The sequence below is a fragment of the Zonotrichia leucophrys genome, chromosome 1A, assembly GCF_028769735.1.
Source record: "Zonotrichia leucophrys gambelii isolate GWCS_2022_RI chromosome 1A, RI_Zleu_2.0, whole genome shotgun sequence".
In the NCBI taxonomy this organism is placed as follows: domain Eukaryota; kingdom Metazoa; phylum Chordata; class Aves; order Passeriformes; family Passerellidae; genus Zonotrichia; species Zonotrichia leucophrys.
Window position 1 is genome coordinate 44,472,912 of NC_088170.1, and position 20,109 is coordinate 44,493,020.

Genomic DNA, 20,109 nt, shown 5'->3' on the forward strand with positions numbered 1-20,109 from the left:
TCTGTACATAACAATTTCTATTATTAGTCTTCCCTGAAAGCATGATGATAGAGATGTTACTTCATTTTTAAACTAGGCTCAGGATCTGTGATGGGTGAAATGCCAACTTATGATAAACCCAAGTCCTACTGAAATTCTGCAAAACATATTTGGAAATTACCTTAGCAAACACAGCCTATGAAAAATTATTATTTAACCCCAAAATAAGAGATTATTCAAGCAGGCCTCTTGACTTGGTAAATAAGCTTTTAGCAATTCTTTCCTACAAACACAGAAATAAAAATCTGTTTTCACTTTGCTAAGCTTTGGGGAGGTTTAGTTGAAAATATACTTAAACCTAAAATTAACTAGTTAACATATTAATTACTTTAGCTACTACTTCATTTTCCTTTAAAAAACAGTAAAGTTTATTAGATGTACATAAAACAAATAAATACCTAAAGGATGATTATGGAAAAAACAAAGATTGGAGACGTGAAGACGTATTAAGTAAACCAGGAAATAAAATAAAAAGTGTATTTTATTCTGCTGTTGCTGTAGAACTGTTTTCCAGTTGCAAATCAGATTGTTTTTACTTTCTGCAGCTGCCACAGTGTCATTGTCTAGGATAATCCATCACATCAGGCAGTAGTGGTATATATGTACAGCTCTCCCTTATTAGAAAAGGAAAAATACTTGGGCAAGGACCACAAAGAACAATTTTAAAAACATACTTTTACTCTACAAACACTACAAATAGCAAGAGAGTAAGTGTATACTATTGACAAAGCTAAATCCAAGATGGGAACTGGAATTCAAACAGGTTAAAGGAAGAAAAAACCAAGCAAACAAAGAGTATAAGAAAAAAAATAGGCACTGCAAGTTCTTTAAAAGGATTTACAGGCATATATTGATTGATGTTCACACTGAGCACTACCAACTGACTCGAAGCACTAAGGTAGTTTTAAAATACACAGCAAGTTAAAGCTGTGGCATTATTAACATTTAATGTTGTTTTGACTTTAAACACTGACAAGATGTCTATTTTACCAAAATAAAAAATTCATTAAAGAACTCTTGTGAGATAGAGATTCAGGTTTAAAGCACAGAGTGCAAAACTTTCAGCATCCTCGGCTCCTGAGGATATTTGAAGAACTGTGTCTTCATGCCAATTACAACACTATCAACTCAAAGATGGTATCTGCATTAAAAAAATAAAACTGTAAGTCAAAATCAAAAACTATTTTGAAAAAAAATCTTGACAAAATAACAATGGCTTTTGATAATTTCAGAATGTCATTTTGGTTTTATGTTTAAACTGAACAAGAACTAAACCCACCTAAGCCTCATGCTAAGGGCAGTTCTGTTAAAAGAGCTCACTTTTTTGCCAGCCTTGCAAAGGCATGACATCCTCCATGTAACCTGATAAATGATGTTGAACTGGGATTAACTTAGGTGGCCAACAGCAAAGTAACAGGACCTGTCAGTAGAAGAAATGAGATAGTCCCTCATCCCTTCTGTGTTAATACAGAAGCTAATAAAATACAGATGGGCACAAATAAAGTGAAGTACATGAACCTTCACTTATTCTGAAAATGAAAGCTTAAAAAAAATCTTTTCGATATAGATTTAAATGTAAGACTGTTCTACAGAGAATTCTACAAGCTGCATATCACTACTTAATATGGCACAGTCGAGTTGGCTGCTGTCCATTGAGAGCTGAAAGGACTCAGGGCTACAGTGCAGATGATATGGACCAGTGTGACAATCACACAAGCTTCAGAAAACAAAGAACTTTGCTGATGACAAGATCACAGTAAGAGACACTAGTTCTTCACTGTGTTCTGTATGTGCCTACCAGACTTACCTGGTTCTGCTTTTTGTCTCCTTCCCACTCGGCAGCTACCAGGACTCCGCACCCTCTCCCCAGCCCAATCCTCCTGACCCCAGTTCCCAATCCAATTCAAATTGCAATGTTACAAGTGTCAGCAGTGGCCAGAATCTTCACAAATCATGCCCCCTTTTTCAGCAAACACTGTAATGTACCTGCACTAATGGTAGGTTTCACTTTCAGCTAAATGTTTCTGACAGTCTAAATCAGCTCTGCTTCATTCCCTGTGGAATATGTCCTTACCCTTTTATATATCAGAGGCAAGTGGAAAGTGCATTTATATTTAGGAAGCTAGTTCAGGCACCTGGGTATTGAAACACAGGAAACAGAACTACAGTGACAACTGATAACAACACAGTCTAGAATGATAGCAAGATGTTTTCATTTTGCATCCACTACATATAATGGTAACACCTGTCAAAACTACAGGGTTTCAAACTGATTTTCACCACCTGCTGAGAAGGTGAGCAGTCCACAGAAACCACATAACTCCTCTAATAAGCAGCAAAACTAAAATAATGAAGAAAATAAACCCCATATCTCTTTCCTTACAATACCTAGGGATTGCTTTTGCCCCAGGAAGAGAGGCTAGCAACATAAAAACACTGAACTTCACTAGAGATAATTTTGATCTTAGCTACAAGGCTGGAAAACCCAAAGTATTTTTGTGAGCTAGCAAATGATTAAAGCCTCCGAGTTCTGTGCTCCCCCAAGGGGCAGCAGGAGCTGGGGTCTGTGTGCTGCAAACCCCCCTGCCTGGCAGCAGAAGAGCTGACAGGTCACCTGCCAGCGCCACAAAGACAGCACTGCCACTAAGCCTGGAAGCTGGGGCTTCAGCCACGCCGCAAGCACCAACTCCAGGAGAAGAAAGTGAGAAAAAGATCCATAAGACTATCAGTAAGTCTCTGAAATTAGACAACTCAAGCTGTCCATGCTAGAAGTAATTGGGAATTCAGTCCTAGGGAATGGGGGAGCAAAATGTTTCTCCAGAAAAGTTTGATATTTAACACTCTGGGAGTGGCCTGTTGATTCTTTCTACATGTGCTTCCCCCCCATCCAACTCCATGAACATTTCATAAACCCTACATGGTATGATGAACTGTTATCTTTACACTGATCTCTATAACCATAACAACAATTAAATTTTCCAGCAACAATTTCAGCCCTACCCCTTATATAAGCAGATGATTATTTACATCAATTTCAGCATGCCTTATCATGTAATGATTATAATGCACATGTACTGTGAGACTAAAGTTCCCGCCACATTTGCAAAATTATTCTAATGTTTCTTTTGAATCCTTTATTGTGTAGTTTTTTGATTTCTCTCAGCAAACCTTTCATAGCAGATCTTCAGAGAAATTTTGGGGAATAAAAATTTTATCTATTCCTCCTTATAAATAATGACATAGCTTAAAAGCCGAACTGGAACTTCAGATCTGTTTCAAGTGATCTAAGCTCTGACCTCTGCACAAGTGATCTAAAAAGAACAAAAAAAAAAAAAAGGAAACTTCTTCACAAAACGCCATGAGCAGAAGAGATAACTTAGGCTTATGCAGTGGAATACACAGCAACAGAAAGATGACCCCAAAATTTTGGAGTCAGCCTTTGAAGCTGTGCAATGGATACTGTTCACAAGCACATTTCAGCCCGGATGAACCTTTTGTGCATCTGTATCCCACCTCTTCTTATACTGCTGCACCTTGATCTCATCTCATGCTCTCTGCTATCCAAGCTTCAGCTTTTCCTTCAGGTTTTTTCTGATATCTCCTCACTTCCCAGCTGTTACTCTTACCTACTGCATTCATCCTTTCTATCCTCCAAATGCATGCATATAAACAAGCCTCCAGTTTTTTAGGTCAATCTGTTTCTCCCAATTCCCCACCTTCAGAGACCTAATCTCTGCCATATTCATCATGACCACACGAGTACAAAAAAAGTCTCTGGAGGAGCTTAAGCACTGATCTGCATGACCATATACAGTGTTTGGTTCCCTCAGCTGGCTTTTCAAATTATCACCTCACTTGGGGGCTGTTGGCAGTGGACAGCATTTCTATTTCAGCCAGCAGTGCTCCAAGACCTTCCTAGGCAGCTCCTGGCTGTTGTAAGGTCTTGTGCTCCCCAGGACACACAATATACACAACCAAGGCCATGCTATGAAAAAGAAGATCCTGGCAGTCTTGGCATTATATCAGACACTGAACTGAACCTTCCAAAACCACCCTTTGTTTAAAGGCACAGGATTACCACATAGGACTTGAGGAGACAGCACACAGTGTGGGAGTGCCCAGGCCATTAGAGGATGCAGCACTTACCAGTGTCAAGACAGACACCTTACCCCCGCTGCTTATCAGGGAAGGATCTGTTCCTTGCCTAGCAATTCCAAGCCCCAGCTTCACCAGTTTCACAACTTCTCACAGAGTCTGAGCCTAACCATTCACCCTCTTGCTGACTCTCCTTGCTCTTCCACATTACCAGCTACTCATTCCTCAAAACTGACAAGCAATATTATTAACCAAAGGGCAAACTTCCTTTTCCCCCTAAGCCATTGGTGCTTTTGCCAAGCCCCAAACTTGGCCAGCTTCAATAGCTTAGTACTATGAGTACCAAGCCTTGTCAGACACCTCCACGTATAATTTGGGGTGCACTCAGTATAGTTATAGAGTATTTGTTACAGTTTATGCTTTAGTACTGAAAACAGACAAGCTGAAATTTATCAAAGGTTCTTTAATTCAGCCAGTAATTAGTCATAGCAATTACAAAGTACCGATCCTATACAGGAAGGTGTCTAAGTAAAAACTATGGCTTTTTTTTTATTTCAATAGTTTCTACTCCGTCCTCATCTTCAGAAGTGACTGAATTACTTTGGCTGAAATGTTTCAAACAAAACTAGCTTGCAGCAAACACTAATGTCAGACAGCTTAAAAACCAGATAGCACTAACAATTCCTCCCTTAAGATAAAGGGTGAGACATGATCAACTGTTACAAGTTATATTTATTTCATACAATTTGGTAGCACTGTACCCATATGTATGAACTAAAATGACTCAAACCAGGAATGAATACATAACAAAAACTAATTTCCAGATTTGAACAGAGCTCTAATTTTAGCTCAGTATTGTATAACAGTTTTCTCAGGTATAATTTCCTTCCATGTGTTTAAATTAGGAAGTTGTTCTCAACCACTTTTTAAAGCAACTGGAAGAAAAGCTGCATCCAGATCAGGTGCAACACACAGTTTAGATGGCTCAGGAGCATCTGGTCTGCTCAGAGCAACACTTGACTTTTGGCTCTGTGTTCTCACATTTTTAGAAGCCTACTCTGTATTCAGGACTGCAAAAGCAGAAGCATCCTCCTATACACACAGACACATGCCATCCCTAAAAGAAGTGTGGGAGCAGCTGGGATCCTTAGAGCCTGAACACAGAGCCAGCAGCCTGCACGGCGAGGCACACACCCTTGACAGGAACCCCGCTCCAAGGAGCTGCTAAAGGACAGCTCCTTCCCTGCCTGGAACATAACAGTGGCAGTACGAAGAGCTTTTAATTCAAAAGCAGTACACTGGAAGTAAAATTAGCTCAAAGCACTGGATCGTGACTTGGCATCTAATCACTGCACCATCCTACACGATTCACCAAATGAAGAACTCCCAAGTGGCTGACCTTAACAAAAGCAAACCTCCACCACATACCTACAATACAATATTTTTAAGCATAAGGAACACTGCAGTACACACTGATCAGCACAACCACACAAGTCAGACAGCTGCGCACATTCTGTCTGAGCTCATTTAACAATAAGCAAAATCCATCAATTATTAGGAACAGAAGTATACGACTGCTTCAATTATGCAATAAACCTTCAAATAGGCGCTTGAATATTTGACAGTTTAAGCATGGTGGGCAGAAATTTTTATTTTAAAGAATTGTTGCTAATTTCCCAACCACCACCACCGCCTCAAAAGGAAATTTCCAATGTGAGGGCTAACAACACACTCTAGAAATCAAGCATTTCCATCCACTTTTCTATTTTAAAACATTTAACCCCCTAATAGACAACACTTAGTAAGTTTCCCAGTTTATCTGCTGACATAAAGATACTGACTTTAAAAATGTTAAATAATTAAAAACTGCAAAACAGTTTTTAAATTACAGTTAAAAACCCAACTGAGAAACAGTTCCACAGAATTTCCATAGAATATTCCACATTCCATACAAATGAGGAGAACAGAGAACAGTAGCTTGCTTTCCTTCAGGATGAGCACCTTCTGCTGTGTAACTAAATCTTGTCTTAAACATCATTTGAGCAAAAACTTCTTCATCAAGAATTATTGGTCTAACACCAAGATAGCCTTCAAGTTAAAAGAATTAATAGATATTGCCTGGTACATAATTTCTTGCATTTTTCATTTTTCTGGTTTATCATTTTCTAGTGACATCTGAATAACACTGGTACTTGCCAGTGTAAATTCATCCTATATAAAAGAAGAAAAAGCAAAGTATTTTCTCCAGTAAAAACCCTGAAAGTATTTCGTGTAAAAAGGAAACTGAGTATGCTTCTTCTTACACCATGACTAAATTCTTCTTTTCACTCTGCTTGAAAAATAGTTTATGGGTCCAGTTATAGAAGACAACATATCTTCATAGTTCCTTGAGAGGTCATCTGGGGAAATAGTGCTAAGTTTGTCAAATAACATCTGACAGTTGACTAGGTATCATCTTATGCTAGAAATCTCATAAACTAAATTACAATCCTGCTGAAGGCAGAAATAATATAATTGAGGATAGAGACAGCTAATGAGGAAAACAAGGCCTTCCAAAGCAAGACATGTTAAGCAGGGCATAGAGAGATTGAGTCAAATTTAACAGCTATTAAGTTAATTGAAAATGATGTCAGAAAAGCATAGAATTCTTAATATAGCACCTTCTCACAAATAATTATAACTGGGAATTATTATCTGAACTGGAGGTTATTGTCATCACTCTCCTTCCTACTAAAAAGTGCCAAAACCATCACTCAGATAGGATTTTCTTTCTTGCCTTGTGAAATGCTGTAATTTTTTTCCCCCATTACACATCTGAAGAGCACAGAAAGAAAAAAAAAAATTTACTTAGGCTCCAACAGTGATGCAAGTCTACTGAAATCCTGCCAGTTAAAAACACCAACCTTTATGTTCAGGTTTCACTAAGAAAGACACTAAAGATGTTCCCAAGGCTGTATTTATGCCTTGCATCATCTGTCTGGCGATACACAAAAGTCTTTGCAAGGTCTTTATTGTTAGGCCAGGAAGTTAATGAGGCAGTACACTTACCAACAGCAGGGAAAGCACAGAGAAACTCAACAACTGTCTTGGGCTGGTTTAACACATTAAATGAAATGCAAAATAATGATGATTACACATATTCCCAAACAAAAGTACAAAAAGTTTGTACTTTTAGAAAACATTTCTCTGCATTTTGCATTTGAACTTAGAAAAGCCTGACTTGAAGTCATCCTGTTTCAGTACTCCATGAATCACCCCACATGCACCCTTGCTCTTTCGAGCCCACTCACTGCCACACCACGCTGACTGCCGTCCTTAGGATTACAAAGGACGCCCCAACAAAGGGGGATCGCCCACTGGTTCCTATAAATCATCTTGAACCTCACTGATTATTTCAACAAAGGTGGTTCTGATACACAGGCATCTTTGGCTTCACAGAGAAGGGAAAGGACTTAAATGAATGACAATATTGCATCCTAGAATTGATTACAGAACAATAATGACAACTGAAAGAGGCCAAAAGCAGTGAAGTTATTTAGCTTTCCCTAACAAGCACCATATGAAATGCAGCAGAGGAAAAAATCCAACACTTTTTAGACACTCATTATTAATTACTGAGGAAATAAGAATGCCTATCAAGCACACTAATTATGACTGAAAACTATGACATTATATGAAAGTATAACAAGGTACTTCGCTTGATTTACAAGAGATTAAGCAGGAGGGAAACATGAAAAGAAGTCATAAGAATCCCTGTTGAACCTGACACCCAAGTTCTGCTTTCCACATCTTTCCATACTTCAATAAACATGAAATGAAAGTTCTAAATTTCAGTATGGCAAAATAGCCCACCCTGAAACACCACACCTTCCTCTCATAGCATAAAAATTATTCCACTGTTCAACCTTCAACTGAAAATGAATACTTTAAAGCTTTAAAAAAATATTTTAAAATACATATTTTATCACTTTTCTCCATCCAAAAACCCTTTCCTTCTTAGAGTTTATAGTTTCTTATACCTAATTGCATGAACAATAATGAAACAACAGAAATGAAAAAAGCCTGAAACAAACAAAATATTACACTGCAACTCCTCCTCTTAAAGCTAAGTAGAATTGAAAAGTCTAGACAAAATTAGTATTTGGTGTGAACTGCAAAAAACAACTGGGATTTTTCTCTCTCCCTGTTTTGTTTAGGTAACCAAGTGTTTAACCACTTCTACATGAAATTTAAAACTCCAATTCTAAGAAGACCAGAGAAAAAACGTCTGCCCTAGATTTCAGGAAAATACTTCACAGGAGGGGAAGGATCTTCCTATTTCATATGCCCAGTGAAGTAGCACTTTATTATCATTTTGAGTTGGTGCTGGATAATCGGATAGCAGGGATCATCTGGTGTCCAAACCTGTTGGAAACCACAATTATCTTATGCAAGTTAAGACCACTTATTATTATTATTATTGCATTCCTATTTCTATACCCACTCCTCCCTGACAGAACATAACTCACCCTGTTCCTGTTCCCAGGGCACTGATCTCAGCCACCAGTATGAGAAGTGTCACCTTCTCTGCTGTAGGTGGGTCACTGCATGCTCCAGCACACAGTCACTAGTACAGAAGGAGGCAGATATTCCTCCTTAGGGCACTCAGCAGGACCAGAAGGTGTCATTTATTGCTGCCTAGGACATTGGGCTGGGCTAAGATATTTCTCTTGAAGGAGAGACCACACAGTTTAGCCCCTGAATCATTTCTATCAAACCACTATCAACAGGAAACACAAGAAACAGTGCAGGTTTCCCAACTGGAAAATCTCACTATTCACATCCTCTCCTCCTGCACTAGAGAAACTTCCCTCTCTCACAAGTGAAGATGCACTTTTGACACACTTTTCTTCTCTCTCATTTTTATCCTCCACCCCCACTCATTACAAGCTATCCATACTTACTTTCCTGTTTGACATTAAAACTGAGACAGCCTCAGACTGTCTCAAACAAAGCTTTATCTCTGCCCATGGGTCTCCACTGGCACCGTGTCACAGCACAGCTACACCTGACACAGCTCAGGTGCTCCAAACCTCCATCTCAAGGGCAGAGTGGGACCCAGCACTGCCTCCCACAGCGGTGACAGGGATGACCTGGCCTCTTCTGAGCTCTGTGCTGCTGGTCACAGTACCAGAGGCAGCGTGGTACAGGTGGCTCAGCAACACCACAGCCATGTAAAGCAGCTCTGTATGAAAATTTGCATATAACCAGCTTCAGATACCCTGTGAGGAACAGCACACTCAGGCTCTCCACGCTGCCTTGGGCTGTGTCCTGGGTTGACTATATGATGCTTTTATCCCCAATCGTCTCATTCTTTTCATGTTGAATAATAAGTTTTGCACTTTTAAGAGTGTTCCAGAGAGTGAAGGGGGGGAGAGAAGAAGCGCGCGGTTTGTTTTCAGACTCTGCACTCACTCCTCCACATTCCTGCTCCTGGACTGTGTTGTCTGCGGACAGACAGCAGGACAGAGCTCTTCTTTTGCTTTTTAGTTAGTGTTAGCTAGCTGAGGCAAAGAAGTTCCCTGGACTGTTTTTTTTTCCTTTTTCTTTGGACCTCTTGAAACTGCTCTGCACTGAACACCCAGGGGAGCACCGGCAGCTGCAGCTGTGGCCTACCGGGCAAGGCCTGGCCTGCGAAAATTCCAGCGCCGGAGGGACTGACCAGAGACTGAGTGAGCTGAGCTTCAACCCGGGGTTTTCTCAGCTTGTCATCTTTTTTAGAGTGGCAAGGGGTCTTATTGTTTGATATTGTTTTGGTTTTATTGTTTAATAAACAAGTTTTTTCCACCTTTCTCCAAGGAGGTATTTTTTCCTCCCGGACCAGTTCGGGGGAGGGGCCGATTGGATCTGCTTTTCCCACCGGAGCTCCTGTGGGGAATTCTTCCCCAAATTTGCTCTAAACCTGGACAGGCTGGTAAACCCTGCCAAGCCTGGGAGGGAAGGCTGTGAGCAGTCAGACTAGGTCTCCCAACCTCATGCTGGGATCTCAGGCTGATTACTGGAGAGAGTTTAGACACACCCAGCACCCTGAACTCCAAGTGAGCTTGTCAGCTTCCCATTTAATGCATGAATGCATATGGCTGGCTTAGATCTAATAGTGAACCTAAGCCAAACTCCAGGCACCTGCTGAGGATGGCAGAGAAAAAAAAGCCTTATTTGGAGACAGCAGGAGACAGCTCAAGTCCAGGCAGGGCCTATGCCAAGCACTGAGTGGGAACTTTTTGTGCCTCCCTGACCAAGCTTACCCAGCCTTCCACCTCAGGTGGGTACTTCAGCCTCTCCCCTGTCCAGACTAACACCCTTCCACTCCTGGAGCAGCTGCTATGATCTTACAAACAAAAAATGCCAAGGTATGCAGAATTTTCAGAGAGTAGTAACCTTTGGTCATTATGCGATGTTAAGATTTAACCATACAAGAACAAACATAATTTAGTTTTCCACTGTGATTGACAGAGAGCAGATTTTCCTGGTATAATACTAGGAGCAGTAAAATTACTTCTCAGTGATTAGCACTTTCCTAGATAAACACCTTTTTCCCAGCTTAATGATTAGTTAAACAAAAAACAAAAAGAAAGAAAAAAAAACTCCACCCAAAACCAACCAACCAACAAAAAGCTGAAAAATAACCATTTAGGTTTATTCTGAAACACAGTATTAAATATCAAAATTGAGTATCACTAAAATGAAGCCTTATTTAATAAGCCACAAATGCTTATGGGAGCATCTTCATGAGTCACTGAATTGCTTTCCTTCTCTGAAATCACCAGCACTGAGGAAGAGTAGATTTCTGTATTAAAGGTCAAACCAGAACAAAACTGGTAAGAGTATACACCGATAACCAAATGCTTTCAGAAGAAAACAAATAAATGTTTTGGTGAAGTTAATTGTAAGTAAATTGTCATAGTGTGTAGATAACACTATGGCCTTTAACACATGCACATCCATAAATCTATGAGCAAGTTTTTTCAGAGTTCCACAATGTAGTGGATCACAGGCAGGTATAGATCACAGTATGATTGTCAGGTCTCTTTATTCCTGCCAAACTGAACAAGCATTAAGACAGGTAAAAGACTAAGTATTAAAAGAAGTGTCTTAACATGCAAACACCTAAAAATGTACATAAAAATCTTGGTGCTGGTAAGTGCATATGGAAAGAGCAACTGACAAATATGAGGGAATTTGTGAGAATGACTAAAATCAGTTTAAAATAAGTATCATCTTCCCCTTCTGTGAACTCCAAGCTTTGCTGAAAATGAATATTCCAGTCCATGGAAATCCATGAAAACAGGTAGGTATCTCACCAGGAAAGGAATGGAGCCTCACAGTGTTAACCACTAGATCTACACAAGGGTCGTTGTTAATGTTCACCCACTGCAGTCTGGGGTTGCTCTTTGCCCCCTTCAGACTCACACGAGCTCTGCTGCCCTTGCACAGGCCAAGTCTCTCCTCCCAGATGGTGAATTAGGGCTCTGTCTGACAAAGCAGGTCTTGTCTGACCTGAATTTGTGATGTAACACATGACGTAGGTGAGAACCGACAACGTGTGAGAAAGAAATAAAGGGGAAAGGCCACAGGCCTGTTCTTCTGGGGTAGAACCAAAACAAAGTGCCATTTCCTCATGCCTGAACTTCTGCATCTCCAGGCAGGACAGTCTGAGTTCCCCTTTATTCACAGATGCTTCCTAGAACATATCCCATATAAACATGGGAGTTTCACACTCATCTTATGCATTTATGCTTTTTCAGAAGCCAAGGGGTAGAATAATTGAACCCCTTTCAATGAACACACAAGCCCATTTCAGTCAATCAACCCAAAAAATTTACTATCACTCCAAGGGTGTAAGACTGACCTCACAGATAGACTGAAGATTCAACATTATTTCTAACTGTATCCAAGACAACTCAATTCAAAAGATGAACATTACACACAGTGTGACTTTTAAAAAAAGTAAAAAATTCTGGCTCTAACAGACACAAATCAGCTACAAAAATTAAGATTTTTATGTCTACTAAAAGAATTGATTTTTTAAATTCCTTTTTTTTTCAGAAATCAAGATTCAGTTAGAACAGATAATTGCTCTCAAATTCAAATAAAAATTATAATAATCAAACAACACCTAGGGGTAATATGAATTTTATAGTTCATCTCCTAATCAAGCTTGTCTTATAATATTTTTTGTATATCATTTAACTTGTATTTTAATGAAATTTGCAGCACAGCCCAGTAAGACTGAAATAGGTTACTGTGCTGAGATGAACTGCCTCAGGGACTCTGGGGAAAAAAGAGCTGGGACAGACTCCTCTTCAGCAGTGCCTCGTGCTGCCTTCATCTGTCAGCTCGATTCTGTACCAGCATGTCTGTGATCACAGACACGGGGCTACAACAGCCTGTGATTTATTTAATGAATCCAGCCCAGGAAAAGAGTATGGGAGGACTTACTGTTGTGTTTTAATTGCATATTTCTTTAATAAGAAAAAGGCTGAGGGAAAACCTCTTCCACATGAGGCTCCTGCCCTAGAGACAATGTGGACTCTTTATATTCCCTTTCAAAGTATATAAACATGAGCCTGGGAGCAACAGTGCATCAGGGAGTGAGAGATGCCACAGGGGCAACACCAGCCACTTCAGATTACCCTGACTTCAAGATCCTTGGGGCAACAAGGGATGCACACAGCAAGCTCACTGCCCTGGACTTCAGGAGAACAGATTTTGGCTGCTTCTTTGGGATCTGCTTGGTATGGGATAAAGCCCTGGAGGGAAGGGGGCCTAAGAAAGCTGGTTAATATTCAAGGATCTCTTCCTCCCAGCTCAGCAATAATGTATCCCAAAAAAGAGGGTAAAACCACCAGGAGGTCTGCATGGATGAAAAAGGAGCTCCTGGACACACTCAAACAGGAAGTCTACAGATGGTGGAACCAGGGACAGGGAGCCTCTGAGGAATACAGAGCGATTGTGCAAGCAACCAGGCACCATGGTAGGAAAACTGAAGCCCAGATAAAACTACATCTGTCCAGGGCAACTTTTTGTTGCTTCAACAGGTACATCCACAATAAAAAGAAAATTAGGGAAATGTGGGCTCTCTCCAGAACGAAACCTGGCTAGCTGGGATATGAAGAAGGCTGAGGTACTCAGTGAGCTCAGACTTCACTGGCAACTGTTCCAAGCACATCACCCACATGAAAGGCAGGGACTCGGAGAGTGAAGGAGATCGGGAGAAGATCAGGTTTGAGTCCACCCAAGGCACCTGAAGGTGCACAAGGCCATGGGACCTGATGAGATCAATGTACAGGCCCTTAGGGAACCAGCAGATGGAATTGCTAAGCTGTCCATCTAATCTGAGAAGTCATGGCAGTCCCATGAGGTTCCCACTGACTGGAAAAGGGGAAACATAACACCCATTTTTAAAAGAGGGAAAGAAAGAAGACCCACAGAAATACACGCCAATCTCACAGCTGTGTCTGGAAGGATTATGAGGCAAATACTCTTGGAAACTATGCTCGGGCATATGGAAAATAAGAGGGTGATTTGTGATGGCCAGCATGGCTTCACTAGGAGTAAATTTTGCCGGAGAAACTTGATGGCCTTCTATGATGTTACAATGTAAAGTTATTTTCTTGTTCTCCGTTTGAATTTTGCCATAAAGACAACACAGTCCTCTCCATGTGGTTTTCCTGCCATTTTTTCCCCTAGTTTTCTAGTCTGCCATCTGTTTCTTCTCTCAATATAGCTGAAAACATTTTTAGTTCTCTGCTTCTTCCATATAGCTCTTTTAAAGAAATCTCTTGCTGTCTTGCCACTACCAGTCACTTATCATCCCCTGAGAGCTCTGAGATTTCATTTTCTTGTTGCCTCCAACTGGCTGTCCTTTCTTACTGTCCTGCCCAATGAAACCCTTACACTGACACTGACTAGTGAAAGGAGGGGAGAAATAGACAACAAAGAAGGCTATTTCCAATTTACTGGAAACTTGAATCATAGGGAAAAAATACACATGCAAAAGAATATATTATAGCCAGGAATCGCTGCTAGTCCAACTCAGCACACAACAACCAACGCACTGCAAAACCAGAAAAGCCACTACACATGCAACTATTTAAAAAGAAGTCTGAATCAGTCAGCTTTCTCAACGTGACTACACAGAAAGGCAATGTTGTCAGGCTGCCCCAAAGTTACAGCTATTCTGATCCAAGAAAAGGCTGGAAATGCACTCAGAAGTCAAGCATGCTCATTGAGAGCACTGAGTCATACCACCCTCTCACTGCAAGAAGCTCTGCTGCCACTTTCCCCACCTCTACAGGCTGGTTTTGGGACCTGGCTCCCACGCCCAGAACAATACCCCATCGTGCCACAGACAGCTTGCCATTTTGCAAATTTGGTACATTTTAGTTCTGCTTTTATGATGCAAAGGTAAGTAACATTTGATAATGGATTGAACTCAGAATGTCCTCATCTTCAACTGTCACCATACATTGACTCAGCAACTGAAGAGGAACAAGTGTTTGTATGAAAAATTATGCAAAATTGTGACTATCATTAAATGATTATATCTCTGGGAGAGAGAAGTCACATGTTTTTGATTTCTGCATTTATACCATAAGCAATTAAAACAACAATTGTAATTCAGTCTGAGTATCCATATCTATTTTATAAAAAGCAGAAATTCAAAAGCAGAATTGATGTTTTGCTGTTGAAGATGGGAAAATCCATTATCAGGCTTTAATTTACTTTATTTAAAAATAATTAAAAATCCTAACACATAGTAGAGTACTACACCTTGAAGAAAAGGACATGGATTTGTAATCAGCTATGAACTTCTTCCCAATAATTTCCAATGAGCTACTGCATAAAACAGATCTAAACTGTGCCGTCCCTTACACACTGTTCTCCCTGTTCTCTATTCCAAGTTTCAGCACCTTAGAGTTAGTGGTGTCCCACAGTATAAGTCTGTATTTTAGGACACCAAATCAGGTTAAAACCACAGCAACAAGCAGACACAGAAATTATCTAACAGCACTGCTACTGAACACTGGTTGCTAAATGCAGACCAGGCACTAAGCATGGGAGAGGAAAAAGTACAAGCTTGGAGCCCTCATTACAGATTCTGCTTATTTTGAGAAGGGCAGCTTTAAAATTCAGACTAGGAAATCATGTTGGAGGGAAGGGAGGCTTTCCCGAGTCCAGCAGGGATCCATGCTCAGGCTCATGCTGCTCAGTGTACTCAGAAATGACCTGGAAAAGGAGTAAACCCTGAGCCTTCAAGAGCTCCAAAATCCTCATAACTATAAAAACTGGCTACAACTGACTGAAGAAGGACCTTGCAGAAAAACAGAAGACAATAAAATAGCAAAACCAAAAGTCAAACAAAAAATAGCTACATAATGAATTGTGAATTGTCAAAAAATAACTAGAATTAAATACTGAAATTATGTTCACTATTTAAGTTTATGATTAGACCAAAGTCAGTGCAACACTCATTACTGGGTGAAAAAAAAAAAAACAAACCAAAAACTGGGAAAACAACACAGAAACAGAAGAGGATTTTTTAAAATGTTTACTTTATATACATATCTGATATTTACAGTATAATTCAGCTGCACCTGCATCTGATGTGTAATATTTTTCCTCCTTCAAAAACCTCTTTTCTCCCCTAAATCTCAGAAAAAAGTCTACAGCCACACTGGGAAACAGTTTTGAAAACAATCTTCCAATTGACTCTTTTTTCTCATGTACAGAAATTGTTACTTCTCTGATTATAAACAAAGCATATAATTTTAATAGATGGCTTTCTAGACAAAGGTCTAAATAACTGGCTTTAGGATACAAATATTTTCTTACTAAGACTCACCAAAAGCCATGATGAATTAATAGAGTCCAACTTCTGTTTTCTCAAAATGATCATATTAAAGATACCACATTCCAGGAAAAAAAAAAAAAAGGTATTTTCTTTTCACTATTCCCTCTCTTGCAATACATTTAGCACTTCTATTATGCAGAGAGACCAATTTTTGCTCACATGTCTGACAAAGGGACTGGAGTAAGCATTAATCTGGAAATTAATTTATATTAAGTTGTCACCATTAACAAGTCCAAACATAAAAACAGCTAAATGTGCTTGTGCAGAGACTTCCTAAATGCAAGAGAGGCCAACATCAGCCAGACACACACTTACCATTCCTGACTGACTGTAGCAGCAGCTCTCCTAATCAGAGAGATGAATGGATACGCAGTCTGTCCGAAAAGGGAACAAAGACCTGTGGCTACAGGCAAAAAGCTCCCTGCTCACTGGGCTAGGAAGCTTAATTTGCATTATTCGAAGCAAAACAGCTCTTGTCAGGAGGTTTTTGACCACCCATTCTCTTTTATTTCACAGTGGAATTAGGTGATATTATCTATAGCTAATTGTTTGGATCCCTAGAACAGGCTGAGCAAGCAGTAACACAGGCTGGGCCACACTGGTTTAATACAGCTTTGCAAAACAGAAGGCTAGATCATCACCCTGCTCACATCCCCAGCATAAAACAAACCTGTGTCCTTTTGCTCAGAGTGCTGTGTCAGCCTCTCCAAGGAAGGACAGCATCCAGGAGGATCAGACTCAGCATTAGGACTTAAGCTTTCCAGAGCTGCCAGAGCAGCAGTTCTGCCTCTCCAGGTGGACTGGCACTCCTGCTTTCAGAGGAAACAGCTCAGTTTATGTCCTGTGTGAGATGGTGACAGCAGAGAACTTGCTAGTCATCTGCTCTATTTACCTCAGCTGTGCTAACTCACTGCTTAACAATTCTCTGGCAATTTCTGGCTCATTTGTACCCATGAAAAGAGCCCTTTTTCATTTAAATGAGTTTATGGGGTAAGGTTTCCACATGGTGGAGGCTAGCAGGTGTCACTCTGAAGGTGTATCTATTACACAGGTATATGTTTACCCCTTCCCTGTATCAGTCCAAAAAAAAGGAAATAGTTTCTGACAGGAGGACATGAAACCTCCCCTTTGCATCATGCTTTGTCCTAGGCTTGCCTGTGGCACATGTGCTCTGCATGTGCTCAGTTTGGCCAAAAGGCAGTACACAGGGTAACAAGGAACCTGCTGGAGAAAAAAAAACCAAGCCAACACCTGTAGCTGAACAGGCACAGGAGAAAGGGGCATCTCTTCCAGCAGCACTGTCACTCCTGGAAGCAATCACTGCTGCTCCATCACAGTGCTCTTCCACACCCATTCCCCTCCTGCTGTTAAATCCAAGAGCCCCCACTAATCCCACCTATTCAAGAGCAGAGGTTTAAAAGCCATGCAAAACACCACTGTGTCCTTGACCAGGCTGTCATCTAAGAGCTGAGAGTACAATATCTCCAGGATTAATTCCTGCCTGCTTAAAACTGAGGGGTACAGGGAAAGCTGAGCTTTGCAGGAAGCCATGGGCTTTTCCAGCTGCTTCCTTGGTATTTAAGAAACATCAAGCTTCATACTCCATTGCTTTTTTTATCTCTTTGAATGTAAATTGTTGGTAATCACTTAAAAGGAGCTTTTCTTAAGGTACCTTCCAGCCAATTTTTACCAGGAATTATTACCATCCTAAAATTCTGAAAGTCAGAATCCACTTTTCAGGTCTCAGAAATAATCATCATTCCCCCACTGAAGAGCACATGAGCATCTATCTGAATGCTCCCTAGAAATGGCAGAGGGAGAATACTACAGGAATTTATCTTCCAAAAGGACAGGCTCTGATTATTTCCCTAACATCTAAAGTTCTTACGGCCTGTGGCTTTTGGGAGCTGTAGTTTGGTGCTCAGAGTACAGAGTTCCACAGAAATGACAACTAAGCTGATGGGCAAAGCATCTAGTTGTACTAAGAGATATAAATACATGTCACAGAATACAAGAACTTTTATTATTTAAAATAGGAAGAATAAACTATCTACACGCAAAGTACAAGTTGAGGATTTTTTCTTGCATACTTAAGTGCAATACTAGCACTTGACAAGTGCTAATTTTTTTTTTCCCTCTTAAGTTTCTACTTTTTCTTCCTTGGCATCTATATATTAAATTGTATGTACAATTCCTTGCAGTGCAGGAAATGCTGCCAAATGTTTCCCTGGGAAAAACACTAGGGTAATAAAAGTTTGGGGGAAATCTGGTGAACAAACCAGATGTCAACATATTTGCATGAAACCAGGCATAAGATATGTGAAACAGAAAAACTGAAATTACTCTGGGGGGACAAAAAGGCATCCTTCCAGTTAAGTCTGTTAATAGGGAACCCTGGCTGCTGAGTACATCCAACAATTCAGCTTTCCAGCAGGAAACATTACCACTGTCAGAGACTTTCTTAGCCTCTCTGTTAGGGAGTGCCATATTTCAGGCATTCAGAGCATAAAGCAATGACAACAATGCAGAGTCACATGAAGTTGTTCCACGCCAGCTGTGTAAGTTTCCTGAAATCTCATTCACCTAAAGGTCAAGAACTTTTAATACTGTACGTATGAGGCCTTTGAGAAATTATTTGGAGTTCAAGTGCCTGTAAGATTTTCCTCATGATTCATTGCAAAGCCAACACTTGATTGACTTGCTTGGCAATGTGACACGTTATCCACATATGTTCTGCTATGCAGGAAATGCATTTGGTTTTTTCTGCTGGTTTTGGAACCAAGTAGCCCCCTGACTTAGAAAAAAACTTTATGGAGGTACGATGGACTACAGCAATTTCTGATTTTACCAACAGAAATTAGATTGTTTGTAACAATTCTGACTCAAGAAAATATCCACCTTGAAAGTTACTTAAAAAAAACAATCAAAATTTGGATTTTCAATTCATATTTTAAATTAAAAAATTGAAGTAATCTAACCTGAAAATATAAAGGATTTGGAAAATGGTATTCTGCCAAGCCTAATCCTAATGTGCTTGGTTTTAAACATACATAACCCAGCAAAATGTAGCCTCTGGCTTAAAAACAATCCTGCATTAAAGCCATAGGTAATCTGTCTTACATAATGCTATTTGCATTTTGTAAATCCTGTTAAAAATACTTGTGACATCAAATCAATGTCTTCTAATCGCAAATGCAGCATCCAAACCAGGACTCAGATAGTAGACCTGGTTTGGGGCTTTTTCTTTATTTCATGAAAAGTCTTCGTAGCATTTGTGGTATACATAAACAGCACAGTTGTATGAACTGAAGTTCAGTATTTTAGTACAAATATAAATTAAATTAGAGAGTTATCATCACTTATCCTTGGAAATTAAACTAGAGTCTAATATTCCAGTTTGGTGAATTACTCACATCCATGGGATGTGATGACAAAACAAAGTTTTGTCACTAATAAAACAGATAACTTTATGGTAGGGAGTTAATACTAAACCTTTTGCTAATTCACCTTATCCCACTTAAATTTTGAACAGTAATTTAGTTTGTAGCATAAAAAAGTCACAGAATGCAGGCAGATATCCAAGTACACTGCACAGGCCCCAGGTGAGCCTTAGAAGTTCCTAGAGAGTCAACTTCACTCCCCCAGCTGCGCACACAACACATACTCTGAGTAGATAAACACCTGGCTTTGGTTTAGCACTCTACAGCTCTCTAAGTAGATGTGATTAAGCACCTGAAGTCTACAAGAGTTCTCTTGAAGAGCTGCAAAAGTCAGATGTGGTGGGGATCACAATTCCTGAGAAGCACAAACAGTGATAATTCTGTTGACCTCCTCCACAGCCAGGTGGCTGTGGCACATATTTAATGATTGATGGGGGATCCATCATCAAGCTCCCCATAAGAAGGGCTGATTGAACGGGGCTGCTGAAGGTTTATTACAGAATACAGGCTCACTGGAGAGTACAATCTGGCACCTTTCGTTCCCTGTTGCACAGAAGCTCAGGACAGATGAAAACTTTCACATACCATGCTCTGGGTCCTGGCAGTCAGAACCCAGAACTAACTGAGATCCCATGAAGCCCA

General features: G+C 40.1%; 1 protein-coding gene across 26 annotated transcripts in view; it reads right to left on the reverse strand.

Annotated features, from left to right (window-relative positions):
- The window catches only part of NRCAM (neuronal cell adhesion molecule), a 146,030-nt gene that overhangs the window by 112,448 nt on the left and 13,473 nt on the right, over positions 1-20,109 (reverse strand). The window lies entirely within an intron of this gene.